Source organism: Euwallacea fornicatus, chromosome 11, assembly GCF_040115645.1.
Source record: "Euwallacea fornicatus isolate EFF26 chromosome 11, ASM4011564v1, whole genome shotgun sequence".
Classification (NCBI taxonomy): Eukaryota; Metazoa; Arthropoda; class Insecta; order Coleoptera; family Curculionidae; genus Euwallacea; species Euwallacea fornicatus.
In genome coordinates this window covers 2,961,643-2,980,294 of record NC_089551.1, presented here as the reverse complement: position 1 = coordinate 2,980,294, position 18,652 = coordinate 2,961,643, and the positions used below count along the sequence as shown (strand labels likewise).

The 18,652-nt window shown below is 38.8% G+C and overlaps 1 protein-coding gene and 1 long non-coding RNA gene across 4 annotated transcripts in view; one reads left to right on the top strand and one right to left on the bottom strand.

Annotated features, from left to right (window-relative positions):
* The window catches only part of LOC136341993 (uncharacterized), a 64,246-nt gene extending 61,749 nt beyond the window's left edge, over positions 1-2,497 (bottom strand). For 2 of the 3 annotated variants that reach the window (XR_010732584.1, XR_010732586.1), the window contains exons 1-2: positions 2,093-2,497; positions 1,494-1,643 (exon numbers count right to left, since the gene is read on the bottom strand). This is a non-coding gene — a long non-coding RNA (uncharacterized lncRNA). The other variant, XR_010732585.1, reaches the window with a different exon arrangement.
* The window catches only part of LOC136341985 (uncharacterized), a 185,995-nt gene that overhangs the window by 158,821 nt on the left and 8,522 nt on the right, over positions 1-18,652 (top strand). The window lies entirely within an intron of this gene.

Sequence of the window (18,652 nt, the reverse complement as noted above, 5' to 3'; positions counted from 1 at the left end):
AGAATTTTATCGATATTTATTCGGGATGGAATTGAAATTTTCTGTATTATTTCAGTGTTGCTGCAGCACTCGGACTTAATGGATTCGGCCCCTTGTTCGAGTGATCTTAAGGTGAAGTGCCGCTCTAGCTCGAGGTAGCAATTAATTTTAAAAGAGCTTTATCGTCTATTAAGCTTCTTCCGTTGGTTCTAGGTACCCGCACCTTATCTAGTGGAAACCACAATTTCCCAAATTCAAATTAAGCTGACCGTCTCGCAGAAGCCATTAATAATAGTTTTTTCGGAGGGACGCACACTGAAAAAGTTAAATCCGCCCTAAACTTTAATTGAAACAAGGTGCTTAAAATCATTAGGGCCCTAATTATACAGCCCTTTCGGATTAAACCCGTGTAATGGAAGGGGACTCCTAAAACTGCCTGAATTTAATGGATATTGTGTTGGGTAATTTTAAACTTGGTACTTAGAAGTTTTCATACCAAGGATCTTTCAATAAAATCGCTTAACTTGGGGACTTGAGGTGCAATGGGCTGAACGGGGTGGCTGGGTGGAAAACCTAATAGTTCTTGGTGGCTTTAAAATTCCGTAGTGTAGCGCAGAACTATTAGGAATTTTTCATTCTGGAAACTTATTAACTTGCTTCAACTTATTCAAGGATTTCTTGGGGGTTTTTTACGATTAAGAAAATGGGCTAGTTCGGGTTAGATGCATAGCCGTTGAGGTGGGAAATTATTAACGGACGCTTTAAAACAAACCTAGTATCAATCGATTAAAAAAAAGTGGGATGGTGCTAATTGTGGCACGTAACTGAGTAATTCCTTTATGTTTCACAACATCTTTGTCAGGGTTATTGAATTCAAAAGCTCACATACAGGGTGTTAGTTAAGTACGTGGTCAAACTTCCAGAGGCGATTCTTTGGATGATTCAACTTCAATGCAAGCATTAGCTCGTTTTAACATCGGTTGCCGAACACGTTGAAATATTTCCGGCGTGTATCTTATCTGATTACATGAATCCCGTATCCGTTGGATTAATTCTTCTTCAGTGTTGACCGAAGTTCTATTAACGAAGCACTTTACATGCACATGCAGAGGAAAAAATCTAATGGACTTAAATCCGGCGACCTGGGCGGCCATGACTGTGTTTAATGCGAAAAAATATAAAGGTATTAAAAAGTCAAGAATGCATAAATAAGAATAATAATAGCCATATCTAAAACTGCCAGATTTGAACAAAATCAGCCGAAAGATTATTCAGATTTTTACGAAAAAATGTTTTTTTTTTTTTTAAGTTTAATACCGTGTGTATTAAAAACGGAGCGCTACTGGGCTTATGTTTAAATAAAGTTTTTGTCTTAGAATCGCCCAATGAATCATCCCTTGAAGTTGGGTCTTAAATAACACACTGCCCTGCTAACATTTCTTTTACTGGCGATCGCTTATCATAAGACAATTCGGGCGAACATTAAGGTACAAATCACGCAACTTTTTACTCACGTTACTTGTCTTCATGGGAGCACTGAAGCCACATCTTTCCAAGGCTCACACATCGCTGAATTTGGTCAGGTACCGATTCAACGCCATCAGCATTTAGCAGCATTTAACACGATTGTTGGATTCAGGGCAAGTGATAATCATGCCAATAAACTGAAACATGAATAATGATAATAATAATCTTTATCGCTGAAAATGAACAAATCGCAAGGCGTATTAATTTGGTCAATGACGAGTCGGCGGGCTTTATGAGAGGAAGTGTTCTGAATAAACATATTTGAAAAAGCATTGTTAATGATTAAAATCAGTACAGGAAATTTGCAACTCGAGTTCAATGCGTTCGCCACACGCTAAATGGAGCCAGAGTTTATAATACTTAATTTCAAAATATTAAAATTCAGTTTACCTCTCTGACTGAATTCAGCGGCAATAAGGGCCCATTCTTTTCTAACTCTCTTTGAGAATAGTTGATGAGGAACTCCACAAGCTCCCTACACCGACTGTTTAAAAACTTGAGGGCATTATACCAACAATAACAACAGCAACACCGATAATAAATAACCAGGAGAACTATTTTAGTTATGAAAAGGAAATATTTTTACCGTAAAAGTTGATGAACAAAGGAAACGAGGCTTTAAAGCAGCAAAAACAACAAAACTTAACGAAAATTGACGCTTTCGGAATATCACCTGTCAGATCAACCGAGAAACGTCAACAAATTAAGCGGCCATCATGAAACAAAACAGTGTCGTGTTTAGACATACAAATATTTCTTTATCCTTTTCCAGCATGTTAAATTTATGTGACTTGTCATTTTACGTAAGGCGACTCTCAATCGTTACATTTTGTGACGTGAATAACAAGTTACGTGATTTGTGCTATAGATCATTTCATTCAATTACTCGAATATTCATCTTCGGCCCCTGAAGGATTAAATGAGAGGTCGATAGCCTGTAGATCAACGATGGAGGATGATGAAGGATTAAATGAAAGATCAATAGCCCAGAAGGGCGCAGCTTGCGTGTACAGGGTGTCTCAAATTCGACGCCCCTACACCTATTATTTATGGAAACAAACAGTAATATGAATTTTTTTTGCTATGGGTCTTCATGAAGATTTAATAACTTCCATTTCCACCCAAAAGAAATTCATTTCAAAAAGGTCGGAGTAACCACTTATGACATCATCAATTATACTTTTCGCTAAAGCATACCTGATACTTATTTTTATAATACATTCCTAAATAATTTAGTTTAAACTATACACAGACAAACTGAGACACCCTGTACTTTCACTTTACTTAGACTGTTTGTAAGGAATTTCACAGTGTATTACATTTTATGTAAAATTTTAAAGAATACAAAAGCTACATGTTGCCATGATATTTTAATTTTCGTTTGAAGTTCGGATTAGACAAGTGTATTTTGCTCTATATTTTCCGTGAATTTAAGTCTGGAAATATCTCTTGAAGCAATATGCAAATATCCAACTTAAAGGTGTCCTAGTTACAAAGACAACATTTTATAATGAATTACCTTTGATATTTAATAATTTCAAACCCATTGCCACTGTGTTTCTAGCATAGTTTGTGTATGAAAGAGTGTACTTTTGTCTGTATTTTCTCTGGATTTGAGCATTGACACATCCTTTCGAAAAAATTTACAAATTATCAATTTAAGGTATAGAAATTGACGAAAAAACGATTTTATCAAAACAATTCTTTTGGAATCGTGCAACTTCGAATCCATTATCGGTACATTTATAAAGTATAATTTTCGTATGGAAGGGCATAATTTTCTCTACATTTCCTATAAATGGGAGTCCTGTAACATCCCTCCCCCTCAAAGAAGCCCAAATTGGCAAAAACAGGGTTTTCTACATGATTGGCCTTGGGTCATATAATTTAAAATCCGTCGTCGGTATTTTTATGGCATAATTTCTGTATAAATGAACGCACCTCGCCCTATATTTCCCGCAAAATTCGAGTCCCGCAATATCCATTAAAAATAAAGAGGCAAACTCCCAGCTTGATGATATTGAAATTGGTTAAAACATCGTTTTCTGAAAATGATTGTCTCCACTTCGTATGTTTTAATTTGAACACCCTGTAGATTGGTATATGAGGCGTCTGCAGACCTGTGTTTTAGTGAACTTCTAGGCATAAAACGAGGAAAAGAACTACCCCCTTCCACATGTACATGCCATTTAGGAACACCCTGTGTGTTCGCTAAAGAAAAAAGGTTATATTTATATGTCCCGTTTCCTCCTACAGTTTGACGGTATATTTTTAGGACGCTCTGTATAATGGGGAATTCAGTGCGAGAACGGCTTTGTCATAATTTTTATGTGAAAGAACATATTTTGTTCCACACTTCCGATAAATTTAGGTCCTGCAACGCGCTTTGGCAGAAATCTGCGAATTTACAAATTAAGCGTGTCCAAATTGGCGAAAACAGCATTTTCTATATCGTTATTGACCGTGGGGGTCATACTGCATTAAATTCATTGCTAGTGCCTGAATGGGGCAAACTTTAAACGAAAGCGAATAATTTCCTCTATATTTCTTATAAATTGGCGTCCCGTACCATCCCTTCAACGCAATCTGCAAATTTCCAACTTAAACACGTCTAAGTCGGCAAAACCTGATCTTCTATATCATTAACCTTGAGGGTCATATGACATTAAATTAATTGCCACCACCTCTTAGTAAGTTTTACACGAAAGAGAATACTTCGGCTTTTAAGTGAAAGAGGAAGCAGCTTGTCCCCGCTTGCCGTCCGGAGATTGAAAGGGAACATTCAGAAATGTATCGATTCTCTTCATTTTGACTTCGATTGTCTATGTACAACGCTTGTAACAAGTATTGCAACAAGTTTATGACTTTCGTAAACTTGATATTTGTAAAAAATGCCTAAACGCGTATAATTTTATCTAAGAAAAGGCATTTCATGCATTATTTTCGATGTTCAAATTTTTCTCCCCCATCCAACTACCCCCATTACAGTTTTATTTTCAAATAGAAAGGTGCCCATTGTGGCATATCATATGAAAGGTAATTCGCTCAGAGATACAACGGTATACTCGGGACTGGAATTGGATCTACAATTTTCTTAAAGAAACGAACAAAGTCCGTATTCTAGAAAGATTAAATTTAAAGTGGAAAAATGACAATAAAACGTAGAAATTCCAAATCGTCTTTAATGCAAACAATTTCTTAGATACAAAATATTTTGGTTTCCATAGGATTCAGCAGTAGTTGAATTCGGTTGTTAGGCATGTACCACAGTTAGACAATTACAAAAACAAAAGATCTTTTAGCTGAGAAGCAAAGAATTGAAATTTTAACTTTTTCGAATTGCGGAGATCGCAAAAGGACTTACAAAGAAGTGTGTCTCATATTGTATGAGAAATGTCCCGACTGACCTACTGATAGAACTCTAGTTTGTCTGATTAATAAAAATTTTCAACAAACTGGAAGTGTAAAAGCTGCTCAAAAATGTGAAAGACTTCGACCAGCAACTGGTGGCGATAAAGCGCTAGACATTCTTTTACCTATCGATGAAAACCCCATACGGTTTACCAACAAACTTGCCCATGAATTTGATGTATCGGCGGAGTCTGAAAACATTTTTGTTTTTCGGGGCGAGAAAAATTTCATCCATAAAAAAATTTCCTGACCCAAGAGTTCACCCTGATGCCTGAAGATTTTGACCGCGGAATTGAATTTTGTAAATTAATAGATAGAGGCGTGCAGGATGATAGGTACTTCTCTAGAATTTTATATTCGGATGAAGCAGCGTTTTGCTCAAATAGATTCATTCATCGACATAATTGTCAATAGTGGACTACAGACAATCCCCATTGGATGCAGACTTCGCATTCACAATATCTGCAAAAACTCAATATACAGGGTCATTCACGGTGAGTGTCCCATTAAACGTTTACGGGGTTTTAATATAGCTCGAGATCTGAAATTTGGATATCGATGTCATGGGGTTTGATCTGTTCAATTAAAATATTGGCATCGTTGCGACATTGCCAAATCCATGACAACAACTTTATTGTTTTGAATGCCACACCCTGAATTTAATTACATTTCCGAATTGCCGGGAGATTTCAACCCCAGTTTACGTGTCACATGGCACAGCTATGATAATCCGTTTTCGAAATAAACATTTTTTTGGCTGATTTAGCTACGAACAGCTTTAAATTGAAAAGCGCACACCTTGAACAATCACAGCTAGAGAGCTGAAACTTCAGCTACGGACTCTTATTAGTTGCTTGTATCTTGTAGTATTATAATTTTTTTTTTATTTACGTATAGGGCGTGGGAAAATCGGTGCGATATCAGAAGGATATAAATATGAGCGTCAAATCATAATCTTAAATTGAAAAAAAAATTATGAATGGGCATAACCGGCCACTAGTTTACCGATCGATTTTTGATAGAGGGGAACTTGAACAACTGCACTTGTTGCGAAACGAAATAGTTCGGTCAGCCACCGCAATTTTTCCGGGAGAAAATGGGGAACGAGGAGCCAATAATATTTGGTTCCAACAAGATGGTGTACCACCATATCACACTATGGCGGTTAGAAAGTGTCTTCACCAGACCCTCCCTAGGAGGTGAGTGGGTAGACGCAATAGAATGGCCGCCCCGAGCTCCAGACCTTACACCCCTCGATTTTTTTTTGTGGAGTTACTTAAATGGTTCCGTTTACACAAATAGACCGCGAAATTGAGATTATTTACGTCTTAGAATTCAAACAGAATTAGAATTAATAACGGAAGCAACGCTGGATAATTGCATAGAAGAGTTCGAGGAACGACGGAGTTCTTGCCAAATTGTTAGTGGAGCCCAATTTGAGCATTTATTGTGGGAATTTCAATTTCGTTTCAAGTAATAGTGAGTTACTTTATTTTGTATCTAATAATTTTATATTGTAAAGAGACTGTAGATACAATTTTAGTTCTGAATGCACCGCCGCATGCCTTATCGAATTACCGTTCATTTGATATAGTACTGGAATGGGCGCCATTCCGTTTGAAAATAAAAAAGTTACTAGGGGTAGCTGGATAGGGGCGGAAAACTCGACTGTCGAAGATAATGCGTTAAATGCGATCTTTAAAATGTCGCGTTAGTGAAAGTTACAAACGTGTCGTAATAGTTTTTACAGGCGTTGTCCATCAAGGGCCGCTATTAAGTGGCTTTTTAACGATTTTAAGGTGGCGATACCGGGCATTCAAAAATGAACCCATCAATTACCGAACACTTTGCCGTATTGAAACCCTCCCTCGATTCCGATCGCCATCCGCACAAATCCATTTCTAATAACATCGTCAATATTTTCGTGCTGACTCACACCGTGGACATTACACGGCAGGGTTTTCTTGTGGATTTAATAAAACATTCGTCGGAGTGACAAGTTGTACCATATTATTGATTGTTGAACGGCCGGCCATGACTCGTCACGTTCTCGGACAGCGATTAATTATCCCTTATTGGCCGTTGCCGGTTTTTAATAATAACAACATCCCATTTTTTCGCTCGTGCACTCAATTAATTAACAGAAACCCATTGTTTCTTGCCGAATATTGGGAAGAAACGATACAAGTGACAATCACTCAACCACGAGGAAGGAAGTGCCAGGCCTCTCGGCCCAGTTCTATCCAAATACCGAAGGAGATACACACGCAGGGTCTGTTTATCTTGCTGTGATAATGATGTTTGTCTTGTTGCAGCAACAAATGTTTGGTTTATTTTTACAGGAGGAGCCTCAGACTAATATGAGTTTTGCGTGCCCCTTCGGTATCGTTTTCATTAATACCATCCTCTTGTTCCGTCATTAAAACCATTAGCGATCTTTCTTCGTTGAGCGGGCGTATTTTTCTAAAAATTCCTTCACGTAAAGAACGCTAGTTCCTGCATTCTTCTTCATTGCTTTGTTTCCCCCAAATTGTGAGATTTTCATTCTACCAGGCATGACCACCGAGTCCCGGTTTGTCAAAACGACCATAAGATATCTTTCAATTTAATTTCTTTACAGAAATTCGCTTAAACGTACCTTAAGCTACTTGACAACGTGATCGCGACTCAAATTCAGATCTTATACAGTGAGATCACGTAAATTTCACATCTACCTAAGTGTGGGATTTTACACAAGAGAAATAGAAGATGAAAAGTAGGTCGTGGCTCGATCATATGACGCAAAATGAGGTTAGGTTATTATATTAAGTTGCACCATATACAGGGTGGCCGATTTAAAACAGTCCACTTGAAATATCTTTAATGAAATTTTGTTCTTCGGAGAATCCCGAAACAGGTTAATTTCACATTTAAGTGGGACAGTTTTGGATCATAAATTCCTAAGTGTAGTCGTCCCTCTGAACGGGGTGGTGGCCCCTTCAAGAATCTTAAATGGCACGGGGACAAGTGGCACATCAACTCAAAGGTATTTCAATTCTCTTTACAATTACGGCGAAATTTTTTTGCTCCGCCTCTAAATATTGTAAAAAACCATTTTAAAACATTGACGAGATAAATCGAAAATAAAAATTAATAATGTTTTATTTAATTAACTATTCAAATTGCGACCCATACAATAATAAAGCCTTTGTTCAACCTTTTCCCGAACATTTTATAGCATTTCGGGAGTTTTGTCACCAAATGCTCTCACCATTCGGTAGTCAAGATCTTCTAAAGAGGCAGATTTCATTTTATAAACAACAGTTTTTAAATGACCCCACAAAAAAAGGTCCATTCCATTAAATCAGGCGATTTTGGAGGTCACTCAGTGAAGCCTCTTCTACTAATCCAGTGTCCGGAAAAATCTTGATCCAAAAAGTTATGTACAGGAACTACATAATGTGGCAGAGCACCATCCTGTTAGAAAAATACATAATTCTCTGCTATCTGATCGTCGTTTTCAGGGATATCCACAATATAAAGATAGGTGCAGTCTTGAAGCAGACTGAAGTAAGATTTACCAGTCAAGTTACCAAGTAGAAAAAAAGGTCCAACAATACGATTTCCCAAAATTCCAGTCCATGCATACAATTTTTCTGGATAATGTAAATTCCGTTCTCTTATAATTCTTAGGATTCTCACCGCTCCAATATCTGTAATTATGTCTGTTGACGAGACCATTCAGAAAAAAGGTGCACTTGTCAGAAAAGCATATAGAACATACAAAATTGGAATTGATGAAGATGCTTTCACTCATCACTTCATAAAATTGCACACGGCGACCTAGATCATCTCTATTAAGCTCATGAATGAGATGTATATTATGAGGATGAAAATTATGCTTTTCCAAGGTCCTTTGAATATCACTACGTGGAATATTTGATGTTGCTCCTAATTCTCGGGTGCTTGAAATAAACTTTTCTTGATTTACATGATCCATTTCAATATGTCCCAAAATTTCAATCTGTGCAGCCTCGTTGGTAATGGTGCCTCGCCTTTCACGTTTTTTGTTAACAACGGATCCAGTCTCCATTAATTTAGATATTAAATTCGTCACATAGGGATTCCTTCCATTAAAAATTCTTGCGGTTTCTCGGGTTATTTCATTGTTTTTGAAATAGATGGTGACAATTTCAATCCTCTCTGCAGTGGTGGAAATCATGATGCTTTGAATCATCGGATGAATCGACAAATTTTCGGTTCGATTCTTATCAGTATAAAACCGGAACAAAACTACTTGTTTGATGCTAACAAAACGCATCTCCTTATCTAAAGAATTCTACAAAAAACATCATTTTTTGTGGTATTGGTGAGTTCAATATTATTAAATTAAGGTCATTTTTTCCCATTTATTTCACCGATGTTTTAAACGGTTTTTTTAACAATATTTAAAGGCAGAACAAAAAATTTTTAGCATCCTTTTAAAGGAAATAAAAATACTTTCGATTTGATGTGCCACTTGACCTCCGTACCATTTAAGATTCTTGAAAGGGTTGCCACCCTGTATAAGCGGATGACTACTGTTACAAATTTATTATCTAAAAATGTAAAAAGTAAAATTGACCTGTCTCAGGGATTTCCGAAAAAAAAATTTCATTCAAGATATTTCAGGTTGACTGTTTTAAATGGGACACCCCGTATACGCAAACAATGATCGACATACGTTCCTTTTTTCAACAAACTTCACAGCTGACTAGATATGCAATTTAAATGATCTCTCGGTATTATATTACTTATCATCTTAGCGTGTAACGAGCTTTTGCATGCCACTATCTATTCAATGTATTCCTACAGTCCGTAACCATTGGTTTTACTTCACCATCGGTGTCGCATCGACGGCCTGCTAAAAATCGGTCCAAGTGAAGAGAAAAATGATAATTACTGGACGCTAAATCGGGACTGTAAGCTGGATGATTAAAAATTTCCCGTTTAAATTCCTTCAAAAATTGTTGTGTGGAACCGGCAGTGTGCGGTCGTGCATTATCATGCAACAAAACAATTCCGGAGGCAAAAAAGGCCTGGCCACTCATTTTTTATGGCCCTTCCTAGACTTTGTGGTGTAGCACCATCAGTAGCTTCTGTTTTTACTAGCTCCATAAAGTCTACGGGCAAAATGCCGTATCTAACCCAAAACACTGTACACATGACTTTTCGGGTGGACAACGCCTGCTTGAATTCCTTTGGATTTTGAGATCTACTGTGCCGCCACGGTGTCCATTGTGGCTAGCTCTCCGGTGCGACATGCGCAATCCAGATTTCAGTACAAGTCACAATATGATTCGAGCATTCGTCGCCAGCGTCATTCTAGCGCTCCAAAAATGTCGTTGCCGCAGCCAATCGCCTGAACCCTTTACCGCGAATTTTGGGATCGGTGTTCTGGGCTCGAAAAGGACCCAACAAACTACGTTTTGATGTATTTTAATTTGACAAAAGAAAGTCTTCCAAGACCCCCGAAATATGCCTTCAGAGTTGTATGACGTCAACGCTCAATAACTTACTTACGTCAAATTGGACATCTTGCACTTTAAAGCATTTTCTACAATATAATAATCGGTCAAATATTATAAAATTTCCTTGGACCGATTCTGGACACGAATCGAATACTGATTTTGCGTGGGATCTTGCAGCTAAAAACAATTTCCAGTTTTCCGATGTAACTCGGAAAAGGTAAATTTTAAACATCGGGCGCTGTACACAAAATCCTCTTGCAATTTAATGAGAAATCCCAAAATAACAAAAAAATGAGGGGGTTCCATTTAAAGTAACGAAATTGGCAGTTATTTCCGGTATAACCGGAAGCGTGGCCATTTTGAGAGTATTTCACTTATATTAAAAATGGCGGATTCTAGCGTGAAACCGTCTTCCCTGGAGCTACGATACTGGGAAGTCAAAAATTTTCTAACAAACGGATTGCGTGGCTATCCCTGTAGATCCAATACAGAGAATTGGAGAAAGGAGCAATGCCCCGTGCGGGTCGTGGTATACAGGGTTATTTACCAAAACCGTTTATTAAAAGTTTACTGGGATCTAAAAGTGATACGAATTTGAAAACTTGTAGTTAAGTTAACTTCAATGTGTACTTCTTTCATATTTTCCACTTCCTGCCACTTGCGGTTTAACCGGAAATAGTTGTCAACTTGCTCATTTTAAACGGGAACCACTTTACATTATTCGTTTTTTAGATTCTCGTAAAATTCCGGATACACTTTCTGTATAATGTACCATACTCAGCCCTTACCGTTTTTTACATATTTGATCTTGAATTAAAAACGTGCCTCGGTAATGATGTATAAATAGCCCGAGTCCATGGAAGGAAAGAAGCGCCAAATGAGACACCTCCCTGATGTTATATTGTTTCTTTTTAAAATAGCTCCCCCTTCAAGCCATATTGGAGGTCTTCAGAGAGTCGTTCCGTATATCTCTCCCCTTCTTCCTCGTATATCTTTGCATATACCCAAAGAGCGATGCTCTAAAGTTAAAATGGCAACACGTTAACCCGCTCGTGTTGCAAGTACCTCAACTACCGTATCGTAATTTTTTACGATAACTTTGAAACTCTCATCTCGAGAAAGCGATAGCTTTAAATAACTCTCATAAGCGGTAAAAGAGTTATCGATTCCGATCTAAAGCGCGGGCGGAAAATTTTTTATCGCAGCGAGAATTTATGTAACAAATTTGGTAGGAAACGGTTTTCCCACCCTGACGGCAGTAAAGGCTTTTCCCAGAACGGTCATTGAGCGTATTGCCTTAAAAATGGACCGAAAACATACGGTAATGGTCCACGGAAGTGCCGAAAGTAAAGAGGAAAATTCGCCCGACTTCCAGGGCCGCATTAACTTAATTGTTCGTCTAACGGCCGGTCTCTATCAGAACTTCGATGCTTAAGCGGGATTTTTATATGAAAACCGGAAAGTTTCCGAGGCTGCCAATAAATTCGGCCCTCGTAAAACAAGAAGAGTGTTAAGAACACGTTCCTCAATAGAAGCACCCTCGGAAGTTTAAAATCGGATATAAGTTGGGGAGCCAAATGTAAAAATAAAATTTTATTTGCATTTTGAAGCAATCCACTTTAAAGTTTCGTGTTTACCTGAGAAGTTTCGAGTTTTCGTCCAAATGTACTGGAGTTAGTATGCCTCGGAGGGTTAATACAAAATTCATTCCTTGGCTCAAGCATCTTAAACCCTTCCAATCTTGCAAACCACTTGACCTCCAGGCCTGACCTAAATATCAACAAATGGCCATTAATACACGACAAAAAAGCTCACGATCACAATCACGATGCAGGTTTGAAAAATACCCGCTTGTTTCTCCCATTAATCATACGTAATTAACAAACAATGGGCTCACTACTTATTACACATTGCAGGATTTGGGACGACTTTTTTCTCATACGCGAGGCCTCAGTTAAGTCATTAGTTGGTGCTTCAAACCTGGACAAGAATGACTTGCAGGGAAAAATTTATGACATTAAGCTTTTAGGAAAGGAAGTAATGAATCACTTTAAATGCCTAATAGCTGTAAAAGTGAATAAACAAGCCACCTTTACATGACACGATTTGCATGCAATACAAGATAAGCAGTGGAATTTGTGTTTTGAGCCAGTTAAAAATTGCATTCTGCCAGAACATAAAGTTCAATAAATTACCGTGATTCCACTCAAAAGCGAATATAATCAAAGGCCATTCGAAAGTTATACTACACAGAGTTCGACATTTTGACAAACACTGTTAAGAATTTCGGGGGTAATTAGCCGACATTCTTAAATGAAACGTGGCCTGGGTTCTTCCAGTAACTGCGGATGAGGGACATAAATTTTCGACTTTAAATATCCCTGCAAAAAAAAATCGAGGGGCGTCAGATCGGGTGGTCTGGGTGGCCACTCAATAGATCTGCGGCAACTCATCAATTGGTTTGGAAAAATTTCGTTAAGAAATTGGCGAACTGAAACTGTAAAATGTGGAGGTGCCCCAGTCGGGGGCAATATTTTTAATTATACACCCAATATAACAAATTCAATTGAACGTCCAGTTTTAAGTAATAACGATGTGGAATTAAAGAAGGAAAGCTCTTTGGTGGAGACACGCGTTTTGATGCCCCTGAAGCCCGATCTATACGCAGTTATAGAGGCACCAATCTTTTCCAAGTGACCATCCATGAATTTAATCAAAATGTCCATTCCCCTCTTCCGTGGAATCATAAAAACGTTGTTCCACATACTAACGAACACTGTGAAGAATTTCGGTGGTAATTAGCCGACATTCTTCAATGATACGCCGACGGAATTCTTTCAGATACTGCGGCCGAGTGTCATAAATTTTCGACTTTTCAATATTCTCATAAAAAAATCAAGGGCGTCGGATCAGGTGATCTGGGTGGCCACTCGATAAATCCGCGGCGACCGATGGAAATTTCTCGTTAAAAAACATGACGAACTGGAACTATAGAATGTGGACGTGCCTATCTTGTTGAAACCAAACATTGTCCTCCAAGATGTTGCTATCAGTTTCCGCAATTTTGATAATAACTGGATAAATGTTGTTTTCCCAAAACCAAAGGTAAAAAAAATAAAAAGTGGGTGGCCGTAGATACAAATTTGATCAATTAAAGAAGACAAGATTTTCCACATGGCCACCTCAAACCTAAGTGAATTTTGCCCAGGCCGTACCAACTTTAAATTTTGCGAATCACGTTGGTCTATTATTTACCAAATAGTTTGAAATTCGAAAAAAATATATGCTGACAGCCAGAATTAAACGCCCTTTCAAATGAGGGGTCACTCGACCTCAGCGCCATTTGAAAATCCAAAGTCGAATGCCCCCTCGCGCGAGGGGGGTTGTTTTGGTAAATCCGCTAAAATGTTTAACGCTAAGATGTGTCACAGTAGTTTCTAATATATTGATTGTAATTCAAAATTAACCGGGTGCGAAGATTCCAATAGTACACCCTGTACAACCTTTACGTGTGTAGGAAACATTGTCGCGCTGCTTAGAGCTACTCAGCTTGTGTTTACCGGACAATGTTGCATATGGACGTCGGTCAGAAGGGCTAATCCTTTATCGTCCACATAACAGGATTTAGTAATGGCATTCAAAGTTATTCCGCCTCTTCGCGATCTAGTAAACAATAATATGATAGCAACGATCGACTATCAAAGATTCCTTTGGCTTGAATGGGACTCCCACTGATGTGTCTGTGTTGACAAGCTGTATTTAAATAGCTCATTATCTCGATAAAAACCGATCAATCTTTGACCTTTCGCACCCACCACTGTACCTTGCGAACCCAGAGGTGGCAGACAAATCTTATTCCAGCATATCCCATTTCCATATATTGCAAATAAGCCCCCCGAATTTATATCTCGAAAGTAAAACCCTATATCCCTTACACAAGGGTGATTTTCCTTTCTTAACATAAAACTACCCTTTAGGCTCGAAATAAGCCGGCCCGTTTCTCAAAAGAGTTGAATACAGAGTGAGCGCGAGACACCCTTTTGTAATTCATCTCTGTACGAAAATGTTGGGTAAAAAATAACAGGCAACAAGTGGAGACAAATCTTGAGCAGAAATGGAGAAATAAAATTTCTGTGCCTCACCCTGAAAAATCTGAGTGGAAATATATTGGGCATTTTCAGTTTTCACCCGAGTTTCGTCATATACAATACATCTCGACGAGCACTTTTCCTCATATATGAACCGGGAAAATGTGGCTAGTCGGTGGCGTCATCGAAACCACCATTTTCTCACGTATTTTACGAGGACTGAATGTTTTGTCTCGATAAACCACTCGTTTCATCGTCAGAAAACTCTGTCAATCTCGCCCAAAAACATCAATGCCGAATGTTCAAGAGAAAGTCAAACATGGGCACGTATGGATGCAGCTGGGCCAAGGGATTAGACGAGCCCTTGAACGTGCCCCAACATATCTCCGAAGAGATCACATTTTAAGACGAAATTTCCGCTTTCGGGATCAGAAATCGATAGTTGCAAAACCTGTTACAACAGGGCCATGAGGAATGCGATGAAGAATTGAAACGTAAATATTCGCGAAAAAACTCAGCTGACAGAAGAAAGAAGAAAAGACAATGGCCGGAGCCTCATCAACGATGATGGATTTGTCTCGTTTGACTCGTTGGTTATTTCGGTTTTAATTCGAAGACGGCAAAGGAGGAAGGAATTTATCGTCCCCGTTTTTGTTATGATGGTTGATTGTGGTTTAAAGATCAAGGAAATTGTGCTACAGATGACATTTTTGGACCTAGGTCGATGAGCAGAGGGCGGACCTTAACCACGTGCCTAACGGTAAAACTAAGAGACACGCAAGTAATTAATGATGAAATAGGGGGGTGGCGTTGATGAAAATTCATGTGAGTCAAAGGGCCAAGGGAGCAACCCTCACTTCTACAAAATCTATTGATGGCCGGTCAGCTTCATTTCGAACTATAACGGAATTTGCCCTGGATGAAAACTTAAAGCAATCAGTAGAATTTTTCGAACTGGGTGAGATATGTGAAAACAGAGTAAAAACATTAACAGTGGCGATCGCTTTTCTCGGAAAAATCAGTTGGAGTAAATGGAGTAATTTTGAATCGTCATCTCATCGGATGCGTGGGGAGAGTAATCATAAGATGTCTAGTTGATCATTGGAACGTTTTCAAAATCGATGGAATGATGTACGAGGACAGTCCCAGAATTTTATTCGCCAGATTAAACTCCCTGGGAAGATTTTCTATTTCCGAATTCGAAAAAATATCTGAAAAATGCCAGATGTCAAAAGAAATCTTTTTTTTTTTAAAGAAAAATTATTTGCGTTATTGGTATTTACATAACTTCTCTAAGACCAATGATTACACGGTTAAATCGATTAAAACAAGTTGACAAAATTTGATCTTTGCCAAACATGTAGTAATAAATCATAAATTTTTTCAAGAAACCAAAATTGGCTTCAAATTGGTTCTTTAAAGCCGCAATTCTGTCCTCACTTAACCGACTTGGGAACTCTGCTAGTTTCCGAGATCCCTTCACTAATCATAAAAGAAACTCATACTGCGTATTCAAGATTATTAAAGACTACTGGTCACTTGTCTAAGTATGACGTATCACCAGTCATTGTTACTGGTTGTTGGGCAGTTTGTTATCTATTTCATTCATAAGCCGTTTCCATGATCAATTGCTGAACTCTTGTTCGAACCAATAGTTCGTCTTTAAGCGGTAATTTTTTTAACATGGGGCAGGAGAGATATAAAGATTGCTACAGCTTCATCAGTTTTCTTCACGTTACTTAATGCTCTTTCAGTTTTTATTTTTCCAGCTCCGACAAGCCCCTGCCTATTATCTCTGTCCGACAGTGCCGTTTTCGGTATCCCAAATCATTTCTCAACGAACAATTAATACCAGAAGTTGGACCAACACTCGATGTTTCCGAAAAGGGCGTCGATCGGGACATTATTTCAATCATTAACATGATCGTGGATTAGTTGTTCGCCTCCTTCGTCAATGTTACGAAAATTAACTTCATCATTCGTAATCCCAACTCCGGTATTCTCCAAACTACCTTTTACCTTTACCAACCGAGGCTGATCACTTTTATTTCCGACTCGGTTAGCCTGAAAAAATTGTTAACTATGTTTTGCTTATGTTAAGTATGGTCTTGTCCCTCAAGTGACACCGCACATTCCGTTCCGCTACCCTCAACGTACATTGGGTCCCTCCATGGGACTAGAGATATGAGGTATTGCTGATCCAATGCCACGTGCGCTATTGCCGTATGGAGGGAGTGGGGGGTCGAGAGAACCAATCACGAACCAAGTTTCAAGCACCTTGGCTCTGGAAAGCGAAATATGTCATTTCCCATTTTACGGTGATGTGAGGGGCGACGATTCACCATATTTTTGCCTTAAAATTCCCGAAATCGGCGCTTAAATTTTGAAAAGTGGTAAAATTTTGCACCTCCTCTATTTCGAAGTTTTAAAAAGTATTCTGAATTTTTTGAGCTGCTATTTCTCGTTGTAATCTACAGATGGGGATCCCACATTGGGTCCGGACAAGGCCCTGGGGGATCCCAACTGCCGGTCGGAGAACCTTCACTTCAAGTGGACCCCGCACTCGTTTCCAGGTAATTTTTCCCGCAAAAAAAAACGATCGCCACTGTCAGTTTTGATGTAGCGCTCGTTCCATTCGAAACATTGAGAAAAAATTGATATTTCGAGCCTCCCGATGTCGGTACTAATTTCCAACTAACTTGTCTGCTCAAACATCTTGAGGAGAAATCGACTTTTTTGAGTCTCTCAACTGGTCGCAATGTCTTCATTTGACGCGTCTCTCCAGGATTAAGAAATTACCCGACCCATGCCACCATCGATCTGGGAAGAGCAAAAACCAGGCGGATTCATAATTCAGAGCTTCATTCGGTAGCGGGCTCAATATTCGATGAGCCTTTTTGAACATTAAACATGCACATCTTGTTGTTTTTTGCGTTGTGCGGACCTTTGTTATTCGTAAATTTTACATGACCGATTCATTATTTAAAATTTATTGGAGAGGTTATGTTACGGGTTCGGATTGTCGATTCATTGCGTATTGATGTTACGGTAAATTGGCCCTTGAAATATTGAAGGTTTTGTTTACGCGACCTCATTTATTTAAAATAATTCGAGCGTTTTGCGCTGGTGGTTAAAAATTTATTGCCGTTTTGCCTGGGAATGTCTTCAAAGTTTTACACAGCGACAAAGGCAGTTTCGTAACTTCCTTCCGTGTTGACTTTTTATTTGGACTGTTTGTCATGCAAAGCAGGATAAATATTATTTCTCACTTTTCGTCGGGGACAAACAATAATATACGGATTGCGGTGGGTTTTTTCCCTTTGGTGACGTTTATTTTCGCGTTCCTTTCGCCTTCTTATTCAGCCGTCATCGGGGAATTAATAAATAAAGCGAAATGTGGCGATAATGTTTTGGTGTTATAGGCAAAAACGAGGAAAAGGCGCGGGCTGGGCAACAATAAATCACTTAGGAAAGAACGTCTCAATTGGAAGTTTTAATAGAAACCTAATACAAGGTGCTCGCAGCCCGAAGGGCCAGCCTGAAATAATAATTACGGGGTTTTCGAAAGTCTGATAAATCATGTTGACGAAAGATGACGGATGGTCCTCAGCGGCCCCCCGTTCAATTTAGACTTCCATATATTACCTTTTTAGACTACGAGAAGACACCTGTGGGATTCCGCTATCCATCACCGCACACTAGCCCTATAAAGTTATTAATTTTTAAAACCAGGACGTTTGGCCGAGACGTTTTCCAATTAATTTGGGAGTTCTTGCGCCGCAAAAAGGCGACGCCGGCGTCGGGGAAATCAATTACGTCGTTTTCCCCGTACAACAAAGAAACCGAAAATTATATCACAGTCAGCCTTTTCGATGATTTTTCTTCTCTTGACACGGAAAATGCTCGCTATGTCACTGTCATATGCAGCGCGGAAAAAGAATCCGCCCGATGCGGGATCGCTTTGTTTGATATAATGTGGCAAGGAGCTTTCGCTGCACTCTATTGTGCTATTATCGAGCTTCCTGTTGTCACATTGCGGCAATGGGCTGGTAATTAGTCTTAGAAAAACCTGTGGAGATCTAATACCCTGTCCCACCAGTAACGGCTCTACGAGGGCCCAATTTACAAGGCGACTCACTAACAATGGGTCAAAGGCAA